A 19857-nucleotide genomic window follows, 5' to 3' on the forward strand; every position below is an offset into this window, starting at 1 on the left:
TTTTTCTTCAAATTTTTCTTCAACTGCGAAGCTTTTTTCCCCGAGAAACGGGGTTTCCTTTGTAGCTTCGTGCTACATTCGGGTAGATGACATTTTTTTCACTTTCAGCGATGTGCAAGTCTGACCAATAGGCTGTTCCTTTAGTAACCGCGGAGCTGACGCCATGCACAAACACACACACACACACATAAAAAAGGTGTGTGCGCTTGTGTATGTGTGTGTGTGTGTGTTGGGATGGGGGAGGGGCACTGAGAAGTGCGGGAATAGGCCCGCTGTATCCTTGCATGTCTTTCGAAATGCCTGAGGCAATCAGCGTTGGATGCTGTGAAACTCTCTCGTGTGACCTCAGCCAAGCGTTAGGGCGCAGCGTTGTTCAGTCGCCGGCCCCGTCGGTATTGTTTGACGTGACAGGCCAGCAAAAACCTCGTGTCGCAAACACCGTATCCGGCATTCGCAAGCGCCCGAGTCACACCTGCTCATACGTTGTCCGCAAACTTCGCAACGGAAAAAAAGGCAATTAGCGCTTTTGCGAGAGCGTGGGCGCGCGCGAAAGCCAACACCACCACTACCGCCGACGATGAACGACAATGACGGAACTTCATAGAAAACTTCTATCTGTCTACTATATATGCATTTACTTGTTCCCCCTCAATTTTACGCGCACGACGGGCACTCCCGCCTGCCACTGCGGCCTCTCATTCATACAATTCCACATGTCTGGCAAACAGAAACATAAGGGGGAAATAATGCAAAGAATAAACTCAGACGAGCGCTTCTCATTAAACAAAGAGAAAGACCGATGCCCACTCATGGCCGTTTCCACCGCTGGCAGACCGGAAGCAGATGCTGCGCGCGGCGCGTAGTACGTTTCCCGGAACGGGAAGTGACGTGTGCGCAGCCGGCCGTCGCCGGGGCCAATGAGGGCTTGCCGCAGGATGTTCTCACAGCGCGACAGCACGGCATATAACGCATCCCGGTGCGCGGTCTCTGCCGCCCGCAGGAACAACGGTTCTCTGACTCCGCACCGGTGCGCGGATGTTTGCAGTGCAAGCAACGCAGAGATTTTTCGCGCTGAAACTATCCGCGGGACAGAGGAATTCGGCGCTGCTGCCGCCGCCGCCGGAACAATAAAGACGAAGGCGGGGCGCGCGGGTTTATTGTAATTTCGGCACCGGAGGTTAAACACGGCACGACCGAATGGCTGAGGGGCGGAGGTAGACTGCGGTGGTGGTGACGGGATGTTAGCGGCACGACCGACCGACTATGAGCACGCGAAGCGTCGTTCCGTGCCTTTTTGCTTTCATCGCACTCCTGATGTCCTTTTGTTTGTTTTTGAGCGCGTTCTTTCGTTTCCGACATCGTCCGGCACAAATAGAGCAACTGCGGCATAAACGGACGACTCCGCCCACGCAAACATATATATAAGCGCCCCCGTAGGAAACGATCCAGAAATGTCGCGCGCGCTCGTTTCCCGTTCTTTGCGAACTTTTTTTTCTCTTTTTTTTTTCTTTCACCTACATCTCTCTTCACGCGACGCCCACTCGTCAGATATACTTGTTCGTATTGGCCCGTGCCTCATGGACGGGCCAAAAATCAAAGAATTCGCTGTGAGCTAAAGCGCCATAGCTTCTACGACAACGGCAATGACGTTCGAGCCACCCACATTCGGAATATGCAGTATAGGCGAACTTCAGCAGCAGGTGAGCTCAACTGTGCCTCGAGTATAAAATAAGAGCTTGCCATAGCAACAACGCCCACATAACACAGGGAAATATCTAGCGTCAGGACTAACGCGTCAACTTCAAAGACCGGTTAGCCTTTGGACTTCAACATTCGGCGTGCTGTAGAGTACTGCGCAAACAGTGCAAATATTATGCATTACAGTACTTTACGTGTGGTTGTGTAAATGAAAGGGATCGATTCTTACGCACAAGAAGCTAATGGAAGAGAAGACTAACTTTAGGTCTATTAGAAAATAGCGCCTGTACACTACCCCCCCCCCCACCCCGCCCCCAAACACAAAAAGAAAGAAGGGAAAAAAAAAAAACTCGTTGCGAGAGGAAGCTTCACAAACCAGACAAGACGTAAGAAAAGGAAATATCGACGGGTAGCGATGCCTCCTTCAAGTTCCCTTACCAGCTCGCCATGACGTCATGGATTTCGAGGTCATCTGCTCGGGACTATGTAGTTATTTCTTATCGGCCATGATGGACTACACTGAAATTCAAATGAGACAGAGTGAACTTAGCAAATTTTTGGGATCCTTTAAGCCCCACCACAACGGCCCGAATGGATTCCAAGCGAAAATCCCTGTGACGTGTGGATTCGAATTTGACATACGAACACGTAGCAGGTAGCTTTCCCGTTCAATATCGGCGCTGACTTTGAGCCGCTATAGCCTCTTGAATGCGAATTGGGGTGTTCTCCGTCCACTATTCTTCTCGGATAAATAATTAGGGTCAACGTGGCGTACACGCGACCCTAATTCCCATAGTGACGCCACGTTGCGGATATTGCTTGCGGAGATGCATCAAGGATGAACAATTGGGGTCCACGCGTCGCATATGCGACCCTGCATGCGTATACTGACAAACAAACAAGAAGAAAACAACATGTATGTGGAGGGGGAAGGTGTATAGAATTGCAGGCTTGCCATTATGGGTATACCGGAAAATAAAGTTGCAGACGATAGGCTTTGAACGAATAGGAGCTTCGGTGTCGTGAGGCCACGTCATTACTGGTCTATCAGCAAACGATAACCGCGTCGACTCACTGAATGTATGGCTTTCGGTTGTTGTCCAGGTCGAGAGAATTCGATTCCCAGCTGCTGCAGGAATATCTCGATGTAGACGCATTGGATGCGCCACGCAGAAACGCTGGAAATCGGTCACGTGGTAGAGGTAGCGAGGGGGTGGAAGATCATAGAAGATCATGATCATTCTATCACTTGCTCAGAGCTGCTGATTCTAAAAGGGTAGTCGAGAGCTAAAGCTTCGAGCTTCGCCTGTAAAAAGCAAGCTACCGATTTTTCCCAGCAGTCCTGCACAAGGTTGAGCGTCCATTTTGTGTTATCAGAAAAGGGCTGCTGGCAAAAATCGGTAGCTTGCTTTTTACAGGCGAAGCTCAAAGTTCTAGCTCTCGACGACCCTTTTAACATCAGCAGCTCTGCATGAGCAAGTGATAGAACTTTTAAAAAAGACAACACTCACGTGAGCTTCTCTGCCTTCTCTCCAGACATTAAAGGTTCGTTTTACTCATTACCTCAAAAGGAGCTACTCCAACGCGTGGAAGACGCCACTGACAACCACCGCATAGTGGGCTTCCAGAATGAAGTCGATCTAACCGCTAACCAGTTTTCAGAACTTTTAAATTTTACTTGTCTTCAACGTTCGCTGCTTGAGATGAGTCAACGTTTTTATAGAGAGAAGGCGTATGCATTGGATCCTGCCTCGCCGCCTCTGCTAAGCTACCTATTTCTCGCTCATTACGATAGGATCATGTGCACTAGCCTGAAAGGATCAGAGGTTGCAAAAGTTTTTAGGTATGTCGATGATTATCTAGTATTCTAACAATGCGACAATGAATGCTTGGCTTCTGCCACGTCTGCTGTTTGTTCAGTTTTTCGCGAGTGCCTCCAACCTCTTATAGTGTCATGTGAAGAGCCTGCTAACAGTTCCATAAGGCTTTTAGATCTTGCGCTTGTTTTCTTAAATAGTCACGTATGTTGCTGCTACGAGTCCCGAGGGAAGAAAGCCATTCTACCATTTTCATCAGCGCATTCCAAACTAGTTAAGCGGGGCATCATTATTCTTTGTCTTAAAACCGCTCTTCTAAAATCATGCCCTCACCTGGTACACAGAAGCTTCTAAAACCAAGTTTCGCGCCTAAGCGCAGCTGGCTATTCCTTGCAAATGCCGACAGCAGAGGCTCGCAGCATGTTAAGAAAACGTGATCACCCGGATTCCGCTGCCCAACAGAGCAGAAGCAGAAAAGTGCTTGTGATGTCGTACTTGCACCAAGCTAGCCACAATATGAAGAAAATTTGGAATCGCGCTGGAGTTTACGTCGTCTTTTCAGCCCCTTGGAAACTGTCTGGTTCGTGCGCGAAAGTTAATACTACAAAAAGGCACCATGACTGCAATTACAACACCGAGAAGCGTTTGTTTCGTGCATGGAAGGAGTGGTGTACCGTATTCCCTTACACTGTGGGAAGGAATAAATTGGTCAAACGGGAAGGTGCCTCATTGATCGCTTACGGGAAGATTCAAACAATGTTAATTATCCGGTAAAGACTAGTCATCTAGCCGCACACTAATAGCGTTGTGGCTGTAAACCCTTGTTTCACAAATCACAAGTGATATCTAGGAACCCAGATCAAGTCACTAGGGAGATCATCGAGGCATTCTAAATGATTAGAAACGATAACTCCATAGCGGTCTATGGCGGATGATATTGCCGGAAAAAAATTTATGTTGCAACAGTGGCCATTTTTTTGTTTTGTTTTTGCTTCCCGTTGTACGATGGTATATATGCAGAAACCATGTACAATGAAAATTCGGTTGTTCGTAGCGCTGTGTCTTCGTGTTGCCCTGGTGCTTTTTTGCGCTTTGCCTCAAGTTATGCAGTACCAACTAGCCCACCAGTCTGTTCTCTTGAACCTAGCTGTGAGTGGACGGCAAGCACGGGCGGCGTGGAAGGGGCGAGTCACAAAGTAAGCGGTGCTCAGCGCTCGCATCACCTAGCGTTCCCATTATAATTTACTAACCCCATGGCACTTTGAACCCCTCTTGAACGGCGACCTTGTCCCTCTCTTCTCGCAGGCCGCTGGAGAGTCGGCTTATTTTATTGAGCCCACAAGCAGCGTGGCGCCATCTAGCACCACGTTCGCTCATCAAGTGCCGCCACTTGCTGCATCCGAGATCGGCGTTAGCATATATAATAATAATAATAATAATAATAATAATAATAATAATAATAATAATAATAATAATAATAATAATAATAATAATAAAAGAAGAGAGAGAGAGAAAGAGCCGTAGCATGCCGCTTAGTACTGTCCACCGCTGAACGCCGCGGACGTAGTGGTTCATATCAGCGTCTCGAATGTGGCATTCTGAGTTGATCTCTGAGTAAATTCTAGTATGGCGCGCTATTTCCGCGCCTTTGTGACACGTGGTGAACAGTGCAACGAATGTTGAAGTCTACCCTTGCTTTCCTGGTGGAGGCCACTTCAGTGAGGGGACAAAAAAAAAAGATGCAGTGGCGATTTAGCAGTAAAAGAAGTAGAAATACGTTAACATTACGACGCACCTCTTTGAAGTTCCAGATCCATGATTTAAGCCGCGTTCACCACATTGCAAAGTGTTGTTCACTGAGCTCACTCGACACACATCCTGCCTCTTCGAGGAGCTAAGTGCAGCTGACGGTGGTCCTCCTGGAAATTCATTTCAAGTGGATACGCCTTGCAAGCTAACTGGCTACAATTCGTAAAGTGCAATATGTGCCGTACAGTAATTAAGAAGTTAGTTGGTGAATTTGTATTAACGTGTTATATATATGCTTCGATTTCTCGTGCTAGTAATGTCCGCCTATTAAAAAAATCCAGCTCAAGGGCAAGAATTATACTACCTGCCACAAGCGATGTTTAAAAAAATTCCGTAAAACACACACACACACAGATATATATATATATATATATATATATATATATATATATATATATATATGAACGAGAAGAAAGGGAACCGAGCGGCCCGATTTTTATTAATCATATCATGACAAGCCAACAAACAAGGGCACCAAGGACAGCATAGGAGGAATTACTTGTACTTACTAACTGAAGTAAAAAAAAATATTAATTAACGGAACTGAAAATGGAAGAAGAAACAAGTTTCCGCAGGTGCGGAACGATCCCATGTCTTCGCATTACGCACGCGATACTCTTACCAATTAGACGAGCTACCACGGCGACGTTATTCCATACACTTTCTGGGGTTTCTGGAGAACGTGGGATCGTTCCCCACCTGCGGCAACTTTCTTTTTTTTTTTTTTCATCAATTTTCAGCTCCATCAATTTACCATTTCTTTAATTCAATTAGTAAGTACAATTAATTTTCCTTATGATGTCCTTGGCGTCCTTGCTTGTTGCCTTCTTATGGCGCACACTTTTCCCCCCACTTTGACACTCCTAATGCTAACGTATTAAAGTGGCTGTTTCTATTGGTTAATTCTGGAAGGGAAGGACTGGGTGTTAGTTAAAAACGAGGTCTGGAGGCTACGCCAGCAAATGAAAATACGATAGGGAAAACAATAATGAAAATAAAAAGCTCTGATAACGGCACTCACTTAGCGAGAAGAAACAAAAATGAGGAAAGGGCGTGGAAAAGACGGCGCACGTAAACGCTTTAGGCGCACAAAATCACGGGAAAGATCCATCTCGCAGGCGCGACGTTTTCAAGGACGCCCTTGCTTCTTCGCGAATACAGCTCGGGTGCCGTTCGAAGGCTGTCCGACCGGTCGGCGTATGGCCGTTGATGGCCACACGTTTCTTTTTTTTTTTTCTTTTTAGCTCTTTTTTTCCCCTCCGAGCTGTCGATGACAAGATCGCCGGCCCTGGCATCAGCTGGCGCCGAAAGACGCCTTCTCCCGGCTCCATCCGAGGAAGAGCCTTTCACGTTTCGTACCCCTTGTGCAAGGCGACGCATGGGCGAACCCTTTCCCCTAGCCGGGCTGAGCCAAAATGGCGGGTTGCCGTCGCCGCCAAGTCTCTCACGCAGTGTGTCGAAAGGGAACGAAAACAAAAACGAAGAGAAAATATATTTTTGACCGGAACGAAAACGTTAACTGAAGCGTTATGTATTTCTTTTTTGTTTCGTAGTAAAAACGAAATATTTTTTTGTCGGTTTTTGGTTCAAGGGGAAAGTGGGCAACTCGCACACAACCGACACGCCAGGCAACGTCGGCATTGGTGCGTATACCTCAGGCAGGGATAGTGCAAGCGATAGCCGGTCCAGAGCTCCACTAATCTAAGCCTGCTGCTCGGTGCACTAGCACATCGGTATCGTAGCAAGCAAAACCTAGGGATTCCGCGCTGAACAGCTCATCGTTTCGTTTTCTACGGGTACAACGCGATGTCACCCAAGTTTTGTCGTTCGTTTATGCTCGTTTAAGTTCATTTTATCGGAACAGCGGTGTCGCATTAGGCGGGTGCCCACTCGATGACGCGCTGCTTTTCAGTTCACGCTCGGTGCCTTGCCTAAAGGCACTGAGCGTGATCTCGGAATTCATAATTCATTTATTGAGAAAAATATATACCATGTTTTTTATCGTTACTTCGCTTCAGAAATTTGCACGCAAACAAAAAGCCATTATGAACCGTTACGGATCATTTTTTTTTCGTTCTGGAGCAGAACAAGAGTGTAACTTCTTTTCTGTGGAACGAAACTAAAACCACAACGAAATACATTTCGTTCCGAAGCCCTGTTCTCAGGGGCTCTCGACGCACACGAGCGGCCGCGGCAGTCGCGAGCAGCAAGCGGGAAACACACGCACCTCAAAAACCATCCGACACCTCGGAAGAAGAGCCGCCAAAGATGGATGCTCGTACTGAGGCGTCTGGAGACCTTACGATTATTAACAGAATATTTTTTTCTCACAGAATTAAAAAAATAATAAATTATGGGGTTTTACGTGCCTAAACCACGATCTGATTAGGAGGCACGCCGTAGTGGCGGGCTCCGGACTCCGCCCCCATCGAAATGCCGCCGCTGTGGCCTCTCACAGAATCAGCACGATAAGAAAATCCTAGGATAAGAGCAACACGCTGCTGTGTTCGCAGTTTGACGAGACTCCTACCCCATTTTCTGGGCACGGAAAACAGTAGATGCACAAATGCAAATCCTTTGAATACGCAGTGCAAGGCCTTGCATTGTATTCACTGGGGATGTCTGTTGCTTTGTTTGTTTTAGTCCTTGGCCAGCAATGATAGCGGTCTGTGCGAACATCTCTGAAGCAGCGCAACCCTGGAAAGCCGGACACGTGGCCGCGAGGTTGCTTGTTGGGGATCGAACCACGCACCTCTCCGCTGCCGAGCTGGGCCCCCTACCCACCCACCTTTTCATTGTGGCGAAAAAATTGAAAATTATGGGGTTTTACGTGCCAAAACCACTTTCTGACTACGAGGCACGCCATAGTGGAGGACTCCGGAAATTTTGACCACCTGGGGTTTCTTAACATGCACCTAAATCTATAAGTACACGGGTGTTTTCGCATTTCGCCCCTATCGAAATGTGGACGCCGTGGCCGGGATTCGATCCCGCGACCTCGTGCTCAGCAGCCCAACACCATAGCCACTGACCAGCCATGGCGGGTGTTCATCGAGGCGAAGGCAAGGATATCGGGTGTAGTCAGAAAGGCGAGGATATCGACCATTTCCGGGGGGCGGGGTGATGTTTCCGCACCAACACAGCTGCCTTGGATACTGCGCATGTCTCCCCCCCCCCCCCCCTTTCACTTTTGTTCCCAGAGATCGCGAATGTAGTAGTAGGCGCTGCAGTGATAACTTGTGATAAGCGCATTTGCACATCTGCTGTCAGACTGTAAGGCTTGGCAGCCAATACAGATGCAGCACAGTGGAAAATATGGCTCACAATTAACAAAATATTTAATAAAGTTTAATTAGCGATTTTAGAGGCAATATTGCACTTGCGAAATCGAAGCGCGACAGTTATTTGCTGACCAACAACTTCAGAAAGATTGTCGTAGGCGCTACGGCGTGCGGTATTTTGACTTTGGGCATTCGAGAACATAAACGAAAATTATATAGGGTGTCAATGACGCTGATCTCCCCTACCTATTATAAAACGCCACCTGCTTCACTGCTGCGCGGGCACCAATGCTATGACAATTACGAGTTATTTTCATTCTGATCCACAAAGCCTTTATTTTTTTCATTAGCTGCTATTGGCAAACGTGATTATCCGAGCTGCGGTACCGCCACAAAATTGGGAACGGAATAGACCACGCTTTGCGTCGATTCCTGGCGTCAGCATGAGGGGGAAGAAAAAAGAAGAAAAAGAAAGGAACCGAGAAGGCCGCGATGAAGCCCGTGCCAGCGGAAGCTTGCACTACTGTTGGTCTGCATGCGCAATACAGAAGGTGGAGATATCAACCCCACTGGTGCACTATTTAATATTTCTTTTGGTACTGCCATACTGGGCCGCCCAGTATGGCAGTACACAGCGCTGTTCTGTGTGTTCCTGCCTTCTGTCTTCGTCGTCTTGCGCTGCCCCTTCAAGACACCTTATGGCACGTGGGTTGGCAGGTTCCCGTCTCGCGCTGCTCGGGGCCTCTTCAAATAAATGAAGTGACCCGTGGCGCCGTTTCAACCAGGGACGCTGAGCGTGAGCCCGCAGAAGCATGCGTAGCGCGTGCGACATAACCTCACTATTCTCCCTCTCTCGTGCATGCCGGCTGGCACTTGCTGGCACGTGGGTCACGTCGCAGAGCCGTTAATTGGATTATCAAAGCGAGCCAGTTTTCCCCCATCCATCCCTCATGGCAGCTCTTGCGTCGAGACGCTATGTGACATTGCACCACAGTCGGGATCGCAACATAATGTGACATATTGTAAATGAACGTCTGGGTTTTAATATTTCTTCGCCGGAGTACAATAAATCAGTCGCCGTGTCATCTTCACCATCGTCTTCTCACCACACACACACACACACACACACACACACTAGCACCCAGACACAATCGCTCGCCTCACACGGACATGTTGCGCTATCTGGCAGCATCTCGAGGAACGCCAAGTGATGCTAGATAGCCAGCTACTTGCAAAATATTTCGCATAACACCGATTCTCAGAGTGAGTGGGCTCTGCATCTTTTTCGATCAAGCGGCTTTCCTATGCAAGAAACCAAACCATGACTGAGTTCCTGGTCACCAAGCGGCTTGCGCGCACGCAAAGCCGTTCCGCTTGCGTTCCTCGGCGAAAGCGCACAGCGGCACGCTCGAACAGGCACGCCGCTCGCATCCGACACGCTGTATCGTTCATCGGATGGAACGCGTATTCCCAACCGGGGTGGTGTAGTTCGCAAGCGAGGCGCTTCGAGGGGCGTCCATCGCCGCTCCGCCCACTCTGCAGCTCGAGTGGTCTCTGCCGACTTGGAACAAGAGCCCCAGCCCTTTCTCGGAAGTGAACCTCTCTGGAAAAATAAGGGAGTGTTATATTCCACCCGCATGCACCCGCCCTCTTGTTCGTGACTCCGTGGGCGTCGTTGTGGCGGTTGCATGGTTGCGCGAATCACTACCTTCCGAGCACAAAAATGCGCTTTCTTTCCCGACGCAAGGCTTCCTTAAGCTGAAAAATTCTTCGCAGTTCACCGCCTCATTCTCCGCGAATGTGACCAATTACGAGGTCGACGAATCGCCACGTCATGGCTGCACTACAACAAACGGAGGAAAATATGACTCAGACGCGCGACACCTAAACGATGTTTCATGTGCAGGCACAGCACGACAATGAAAAGGGAATGGAGGAGGGGGAGGGCGGAAAGCACACCTTAATCGTGGAGCATGCGAGGTGATTCGAGTAGCGCGCACAAATTATGCGATGAGACAGGAGCGTGTGAACAATTCAGCCACACGTCGTGGCAACAGCAACTCGCACCATCACCATATTGGGCACAAGAGTCGCGTAGCAAAGAGCATACAGACCACTATGTACGACCAACGTAGGGAGAGAGACAACAAATTTTATTATAATACAGTCCCAAATCTGACAGCTTTGGGTTCGACAGTATCGTAGCCCGCCAGTGGCCGCACCGTCTCGATTGACGGCTGTCAGGGATGTAGCGTTTCACGTGCACGCCACAGTGGTGCGCAAGCACGAGAAAAATGCTTTGAAATCGGCGACGACAACACTGACATGCCGGCGCGAAATTTAAAAAAGGGAACTTCGGCCTTCATTTTCTCCGTTAAATATAGTCAATCTCTTACTGCAAGTTGAATGAAAGTTTTGAAAGATGCGTTTGAAAGAACTCCTTTACCATGCAGTCTATAAACTGACCTTATATAGCGATCTTTAGAGTCCGTTTACGTTTACGCGCTTGTTTGCGAATCTTCAGTAAAACTCTAATGAAGCGCTGGACGGCAGATTTTGCCTTAACTTTTTTTTCTGGCTGCACTTCCCCCTCACGTCGAACCGCGTCGAACAGTGCAGCCAGAGCGCAGCAGTGTATACGGGCGCTGTGCTTGAGGTCTTGCGGCCGAGTGGGTCGGCTTGACGACGGCGCTTTCTCGCAGCGCCGAGCGAAAGCGGAGGAAGGCAGAGAGAGAGAGAGAGAGAGAGAGAGAGATGACTCCCCCAGAGGTCGAGGAACAGCAGTGGCGGCACGCAGGCGAAGCACGCGGGACTGGTGTGGAGAGGCAGCTCGCCCAAAGCGGGCTGAACGGACGCGAAAGCGCGCGCAGGTGATCACGCAATGTAGATGGTATGCGTAATGGAGCAGAACGCGAGAGAGAGGTGAAACGTTACAGGGGAAGCCAGCCGCCAGCTCACGGGAGGCGGAGCTGGGGAGAGAGGGGCGAGTGGGGGCAAGCGTGAAACTAGAGAAGAGAGGCGACCGGCCGAAAAGGCAACGAAAGTAATAAGAGGGGGACGTAATGCTCTGAGAACGAGGTAAGACGGAGAATTGCAGTGCGCGCAGTTCCGGCACACGGCAGCCAGGAATGCGAGGAACGACAAAAGAAGCACCGAAATACGGCGGCAAGTCTTGTCCAGGCATGGACACGCAGTGCGACAGGATAACGTCCCAGCGGGTAACTTTATACGCTGTGCGCACTCGGTTGGCAAGCGCCGCGAGCTGTGCAATTTCTTCGCGGTCACAGCATCGCGCTCGATGAGGCCAGGGGGTTATTCTGTAAGTGTTCGCACAGCGGACTGTCCATTTCGGCTACTGCTGTTTGGCTGGAACCATCGAGAAAGAAAGTGGCTGCGAGAATCTTGCCCCGGCCCAGCGAATTAGCACTTCAGCAGCAGCCGAAATGGACACGCCCACTAGGTGGACACTTACGGAAAAGAGATACAATTGAAACTCGATTTAACTGAGTGATGACCACATTCGAATTATTTCTTTAAATCGGGAAGTTCGTAGAATCAAGAAAGGAATTTTTCGGTCCTTCGATATCTAAAACTGCAACGTGCCGACACGCAAAAGCTACCGCGGCATTGTATTTGCCGCTAATCCAGCCATCTGTCGCATAAAACATGAAATAACGAAAGCAACCACCGCCGCCCCTACCAAAGCGGTGTTCAGTCGGCTGTTCCGTGCATGGGCGCGGCATGCGGCCGCGTCAAAATAAAGCTAGGGACCTGAGCATGGCGCCTACATGTTTTAACGCGATAGCTTTAGCGAGCACGCTCGAAGAACCAGTCTATGTCAAATTTAGAAAGAAATAATCGATTTTTCTACTCATTTATTCCAGGAAAAACTTCGTCAAATCGAGTTCGGCCAAGTTTGTTTCGTTAATTCGGGCTGATTATAACATTGAACCCTACGCGTACCTGCCAGGGAATGGAAATTCATTCGTTAGATCGGGAACATCGTAAAATCGGGTTTCGTTAGATCAAGTTCTAACTGTAGCTCTGTTACCAATATGACATCGCACTAAGGCACTCCCCCCTGTCTCAGGTCGTCATCACACACATTTTTTTTCTTGATGTTTTTTTTTCAAACACGCCCCACTTTCCAAGGATACCGAACTATACCTCTTCTGTTTCACAAACGCGGGAGACGGCAAACTGAAGTGCCACGCACTCTGACACGTACTTCACGTCACTGGAAAAGATGTCAGTGGCCGCTTGCGCCACCGACTTCCAGGGTGCGTGCGACTCCAAGCGGCAGCCGACAACACCCGGCAAGGACCGTTACTGAACTACGTCCACTGTAGGCTTTGCACCCATTGCAACGCTCCCAAAAATGCAAGCACCGGCTTTCCGCCGGGAACGACGAGAGGGGACAAGTGCGGGGCGTGGTCGCTTCCCAGAGATTCTCCAAATTCCAGTCGGGCGAAGGCACTGCAGGCGGCCGCACGTCGCCCGTCCGGCATGGCACCAGGAAGGGGCGCCATCAACTGTCGCCGTCACGCGAACCGATTCGTTTGCTGTTCGCCTGTCGCGGGCGAGCCACTCGTCGCCTCAGCCACGCACACGTTTGGTTCCAGGGCGTCTGCGCCTTCCAGGCTGGCTTTCAGGGAGCAACACGGAACAAGAAAAAAAGCGAGTAGATACAGAAAAGAAGCGGGAAACGAGGGAGCGGGGGGACGCACCGAAACTGAGAGCCGATCACTTCGAACCTTATCTTCGCCGCCACACGAGCGAACCATCGTCTCCACCGGAATGGGCACACATCCGCAGCCACCACCACTGCCTTAAGGAAACAGTTCCGAGACAATAATAGAAAAAATATAAACAAACGAACCATTCGTTACGACGAAAGGGCTAAACATCGAAGACCGTGCACTGGCCGCACCTACCCAGACGTTCTTGATGAACAACATCCGGAGAGCGTCTTTCGCGAAATGCGTCTCGCTCCCGACGTTGGGCCACGAATATTTACTGTTCCTTAGTCGGCCCTTCCGAGGCTGCGTGATCGCCCTCCAAAATACCAGAACGTCAAGTTGGTGGCACTATGCAGCGTTACATTTTTACACGATTGCTGGCAGTGCTTACGGGAAGGTCGTGATACCTCTTTTTCTGAGCTATTTCCTCACCAGTAAGATAAGAATTTTTCGACCAGTACAAGCACCCGCAATTAGCCAAGTGCTCGGATTTTGTGACACGTGTGATACGCTGAACTTCTGACGAACGCGTCCGCAGTTCACGCATGGCTAACGACAAATCATTATCTCTTGTCGGTAATAAGTGCGACTGTAATGGTACGTGCACACTAGCGACAAAAACGCGCGCGACACACCGCGCACGGCGAGCGGTGCTGTCGCGCGCGGCAAGATTCACGAAAAGCGGCAGCAACGCGCGGCAAACGCGCGAATGGGTGCGAGACCCATTTTTCGCGGCAGACGCAAAACGACCACCAATCTGAAGCGAGCCGCTTTACGAGCCGCGCACTTGTGGCGTCAGCTGTCGCACAAGCAAAGAATCATAATCTATGGGCTCTGAGACTGAACAGTGACACGCGCGCCGTAAAATCTCAGAGGCCATTTCCAGTCAAGGGGGCTGTTTCTGTTAAGCCTTACCACACCGCCACTGAGGCGTCGACGAAGAATTCGCCTCACAATGGAGGCGTTTTTGGAAACCGTTCGCGGATATGCGTGCCTCTATGATAAATCCAGCCTCGGACAAGGAGCTGCGCGCCAACCGCTGGCACATTATGGACAGCAGTTTGGCATGACAGGTGAGTAACAGGTGAAGGCAGGGAAGCAGAGTGTGCGCCTGGCCCTCAGTGTCCCTGTACCGCACCCAAAACTTTCTCGTCCGCTTTCTGGCACGTCGGCGTCACACAAGTAAAGAACAAACAAGTATTATAGTGTTCACAGTCACCAGTAGCTCCTCGTCCGTATCCGACATGCCTGAGCGTGGCCGGCAGTGGCGCAAAAAAACACAGACACTTCCAATGGAAGACGAAATAGGCAGAACGGAGAGCGCGTTGTCACGAGAAGTATCGAATGGAACGAGACAACGCGGGACTCCGCGGGCCGCTGCCGCGTGCCTAAAAACGCGACTGTGGACTTGCCCGCACGCGTCTGCCGCGCGGGCGCTTGCCGCGTGCGGCGTGTCGCGCGCGTTTTTGTCGCTAGTGTGGGCGTACCATTACGGTCTGATGCGGCATTTGCATGTTGGGCAGCAGGCTCACTCGGCTGAGCACGCTGCAACACTGGCTGTAGGGTGATTGAGGTAGCGCGGGTAAGTCAAGGGAGTGAAAACACTAAAAATAAAAGTAGGGTCAATCGTCTGGCGACGATCGAGTCTATCAGTGCCAGGAGCCACCAGTCTGTACGTGCTACAAAGTTGCGCGCGCACACACACACGCAAACACTTTTTTTTCTTTTGTGCCACCATATTGCTAACACTGCTACGAATACAGATAGAGGTACTGTGAACGGTTAGGGCCAGAAGAACCACGACAAAAGACTTCGAAACCACCTTTTATGTTTATCACACTGCAACAGAAGACAAAAGCGAAGAACGTGCGAAATGCGTGTAATGCGCAGGTTGTGGGTTCGGCTCCCACAAGTGGCAAATGGTCTCTTCGTCCACTTTCATTTCCCTTTACCTTATCATTTCTACATTCCAATTAAAACAAATGGTTTTCCCTGTGATTTCCTTCGCTTCATATGCTTGTGACTAACAAACATCGGGTCCCACGCGTCTTGCAGGGGGCCTCTAGATTAGTATGCAACAAGACTGTCTCTCCAAGCTTTCATACGACTCACTCGCGCAACGGACAGGACAGCCTATACATAACATACAAAACATATACATATAAAAAAGGGTTGGGTGGAACAAGTAACGAAGGCCTTCGTCCATAACGGCGAAACCACGCCCAGTCCAGGGGACGACAACGACGGCACAATGATCGACCGCGAGCCGTTTTCTCAGAATAAAGCGACAATAGAGAGAAGAAAACCAGCTCGCGATACAAAACGGGAGAAAAATGAACGAAAGCTCCGAACGCTGCAAAGCTGCGAGTGCCGTTACCTAGCAGACGAAATCGGCGGCGCGCGATACAGACGGTTGGTGAACGAAAACGGCACACGACAGTGGGGGACGGGCCGGCGAACCAAGAGAGATCGTCAACCCTGCCGATTACCGCACCGGTAAAAGAGAAAATTCTTGGGTCACGAGGAGGCGTCACGCGATTCGGCACAGCTTCTCCTCTAGAGAGGGTCGAACAAGGGGTGCGCTGAAAGAAAAGAGCCGAGCATTTATTTCTGCAACCGGGCCGTTTTGGTCTCGAAGTGAGCCAGCCGCCAGATTTAAAACACTTTTTTTTTTCATTTTCTATCTCTCTTCGTTCGGGGGATCCATTTCTTCTTTCTCGGAACACCCGGCCGCGCCAGTGCCCAAAACTGACACGCACGCTGATGAGAGAGAGAGAGAGAGAGAGAGAGAGAGAGAGAGAGAGAGAGAGCACACGACGAGAAGTCCTACGTGCGCCGGAAAAAGAGGCTATTTCGGTCCGCCATTCACAGCGGAGGCGCTCATGCCCCGAGCCTTCGTACGGTCGTGTGTTGCGTTATTTAGCCACGAAACTACACTACTATACGTACAACATGAACTATGCGCGCCGCGGCTCACCATTCTAGAATTCTGTACGATACCCGGGCAATGGTGGGGGCCGCTATAGTGTAGCGATTTAGAGCCAGCGATGAAGCGTCCCAACGACGTGCTGCTTTGGCAAGACTCAAATGCGAAAATGCTCTTGTAGAATTATTTTTTTTAACTTTAACTTCAGCATAAAAAATTTTCCACGCGTAATTGTGAAGCCCTGTCTCACGGGAAAGTTCAAGAAAGTGCGGAAATGTGGTCCACCAATCCATTTTAGTAAGTCTGGCGGGGGTTGGGATGAAGACCCACACGGCGCAGATGACGTCGACGTTGTGACAAGCCATGTCCAGAGAGGTGGTCTGCCTACCGCACTGGCGCAAGGCAGAACGGGCAGCTGGACCAGGCGTCCAACTGCACTATGTCCTTGCACACTGTGCAAGGACACAGGAGGACGTTAAAGAACTCCAGACGGTCAAACTCAATCGGGGGCCGTCCAATAAGGCGTCCCTCCTAATCCACTATGCAGTCTCGGGACGTTAAACCCCGCAACTTAATTATAATTTTATTCATCGGCAGCGGTTCTTCAGGAGAATGACCCCACCGGGAACAACCGCAGACAGCGCACCAAAGATAATCGCTTGCACGACAATAAATTGCGCCACGATGTCAAGCCTTTTGTAGTAACAAATACACTAGCTTATATCGAAGAAGCTTAGTGCAAAGACAATTGTGATCATGTCTAAATAATGACACATATATATAAACTATTATGGATGGGGCAAACACGCCCTGGTTTCTCAGTAGCGTTAACATGCCAAGTCTACATGCATGGCTGCGTGGAAAGCTGTTTAACTTTCTATCCCTGCACTTTCAGTGACACAGCTTTTTTCTTTAATAATCGAAGCGCCTGGAATATCCTTACTGCGATAAAGTTGCCTTGCTGGGCTATGGAGCTCAGTCCTTACCACTGGTCCTCACTTTCCGGTCGCGCGCCCCACCCAAAGGCCATATATATACGAGAGCTTGCTACTTTGCCTGCTGAGAAGCAAAACGACATAAAGTTAAACGCCTTTATATGGAAGCGGTCGGCACCGCCTAAATTCTTCGTTATACATGTCACCAAGTTGTAAAGATCGAACACCATACCGCTTGCTAAATAAGACCTTTTTTGACAAGAATTCAAGAGATACTTAGGTAAAGAAGTCACAAATTTTCTTATGCACACTTATTCCGACGGAATGAGCGACTGTAGCCGACCTTACGTCATAAAAAATTAAATTATGGGGTTTTACGTGCCACACATTACATTATGGGGTTTTACGTGCCAAAACCACTTTCTGATTATGAGGCACGCCGTAGTGGAGGACTCCGGAAATTTCGACCACCTGGGGTTCTTTAACGTGCACCTAAATCTAAGTACACGGGTGTTTTCGCATTTCGCCCCCATCGAAATGCGGCCGCCGTGGCCGGGATTCGATCCCGCGACCTCGTACTCAGCAGCCTAACACCATAGCCACTGAGCAACCACGGCGGGTGTTTTACGTGCCAAAACCATTTTCTGATTATGAGGCACGACGTAGCGGGGGACTCCGGTAATTTGGACCACCTAGGGTTCTTTACCGTGCACCTAAATCTAAGTACCACGGGTGTTTTCTGTTTTCGCATTTCACCCCTATGGAAATTCGGCCGCCGTCGCCGGGATTCGGTCCCGCGACCTCGTGCTTAGCAGCCCAATACCATAGCCACTAAGCAAACGCGGGGGGTTGACCTTATGTCATCAGCGCTCACGTAACGCGGCGCGTTAAAAACCTGTGGCCGCCGCAAGGTACAAACAAGTACAGAGCATCAAATGATGTTATTGCCTCCCTTGTGAAAATAGGTTTGTCGGTAGGCTCTTCATCACTGCTACTTTCTCCCCCTTCCTGTCCAGGATGATTTTTCGACAACGTCTTTAGACACATTTTTCGAACGTGTCACCGCTTCGATGCCGAACAGCGCTCTCCCCACGCGTACAGCAGCTGTGCAAGGCAGCCGCGGCGCCGCTACATGCGCGACATGCCCCCGTCCGTTGCCAAGTATCAGCTGCCGGGTTCGGTCGTTGGTTGGGTACGCCTAAGTGTACCTTCGTCGTGCAGGTAATTTTGCTGTAGACCTGGCCATGGAGACGTTCGCGATACATTCTCGCATTGTTGTGTACCAAACAGGTTTGTTCTTCCTAAGTCAACACAGACACAAACACTACGCATGAGCCCGTTCAGACAAGTTGACGTACTTTCTTTTTACCTCTTCAGAGGCGCAGCTGACTAACTACATGGAAAACACACCTTTTTATTGATCCGTACGATTCGGTATATCTATAGATCAGAGTCAAACTCCTGCAATACAACACTTTGAGTGAATTACACAACTTTGACCAGGCGCTGGTACGGCACGCGCACACGCACGCACGCAAATGGACCCCACTGGTCAATGCCTCATGACTTTAAGAACATGGTGTACAACCAATAAGCAAGAATATACAAGCACGCAATCAGCGACGCTCTCGAGATAGGGAAAAAGCGAAAGCCGGGTCCGTAAACAGCAGCAGCCGTTTCAGTGGCACAGCCGCAGAGCCTCGGCACGCGCGAGAGAGAAGCATCACACGACCGTGATCAACGTCTACGACAAGCTAAAGGGAGCAAGCGAGCATAAAGAGGAAACAAGGGGGAGTGGCAGGAACCAATAAATTGCATCCGCTGGCTGGGCGGCGCGCTTGCGGGCTCACCAGGCCAGCTCGCCGACGAGAGATGTGAATCACGACACTAGGAATTTCCGGATGATGCTTGCGTGTCTCGAGAATAATCAATGTCCCAACACGCGCCAAATACGGTTACAAGACTGGTTCACACGCACACGAGAGGATCGCTACAAAGCACCGCAAAGCTTGACAAGATACGCGACCGTGCGAAACGCAAGCAAAGTAATGTAAACATTCCCCGAAAAGCGGCGGAGACGTATGGAGCTTTATCATGGTTACGAACATGACCGCTGTTTTCTTCATGTTCATGATCAGACTGAATAGAGCAAGAAAAAACTGATAAGAATGCTTCCCTCCAAATAGCCGTGAAGGAATTTCAACAACGGACAAACATAGTGCAAGCATTGCGGAATGAAGTTCATGTAACGGAGTAAACTAGCGAAAACACGCGATGCGCGCAGCGCGCGCTGCAGGTGGCGTTAATCAAAGCGCAGCGCGATAAAGAAAAGAAATGTTGCACCGGTTGCACGAGAAAAATGCAGAACAGAACTCACCAGACCTGGCGCAGGCGTCTTGTCCGCGCTGGATTTGAGCTCCCCGATGTTGGCGTCTGATCGCTGTCACGGTGCGTGTGTCAGGTCTTTAGGCTTCGCGCGAAAGAAACTCGCTCACAAAGACTTGCTGCGCTACCCTGTCATGCAACTCGGCAGCTACCTGTCCCAACTCACCGTTTTGGCGCACTGGACTACCATTACGCAAAGAGCTACCGCACTGCTTTTCGGTAACAAGCAAAAAAAGCGAGCTACTTTGCAGCAAACACATCGGCGGA

General features: G+C 49.9%; 1 protein-coding gene across 1 annotated transcript in view; it reads right to left on the reverse strand.

Annotated features, from left to right (window-relative positions):
* Window positions 1-19662, reverse strand: part of Shc (SHC-adaptor protein) — a 150266-nt gene extending 130604 nt beyond the window's left edge. Inside the window, exon 1 of the mRNA XM_055076943.2 lies at window positions 19583-19662. The gene's annotated coding sequence lies outside the window, so the exon portion shown is untranslated. The remainder of the gene's footprint in view (window positions 1-19582) is intronic.
* Window positions 19663-19857: the final 195 nt, after the last annotated feature.

Source organism: Dermacentor andersoni, chromosome 2, assembly GCF_023375885.2.
Source record: "Dermacentor andersoni chromosome 2, qqDerAnde1_hic_scaffold, whole genome shotgun sequence".
In the NCBI taxonomy this organism is placed as follows: domain Eukaryota; kingdom Metazoa; phylum Arthropoda; class Arachnida; order Ixodida; family Ixodidae; genus Dermacentor; species Dermacentor andersoni.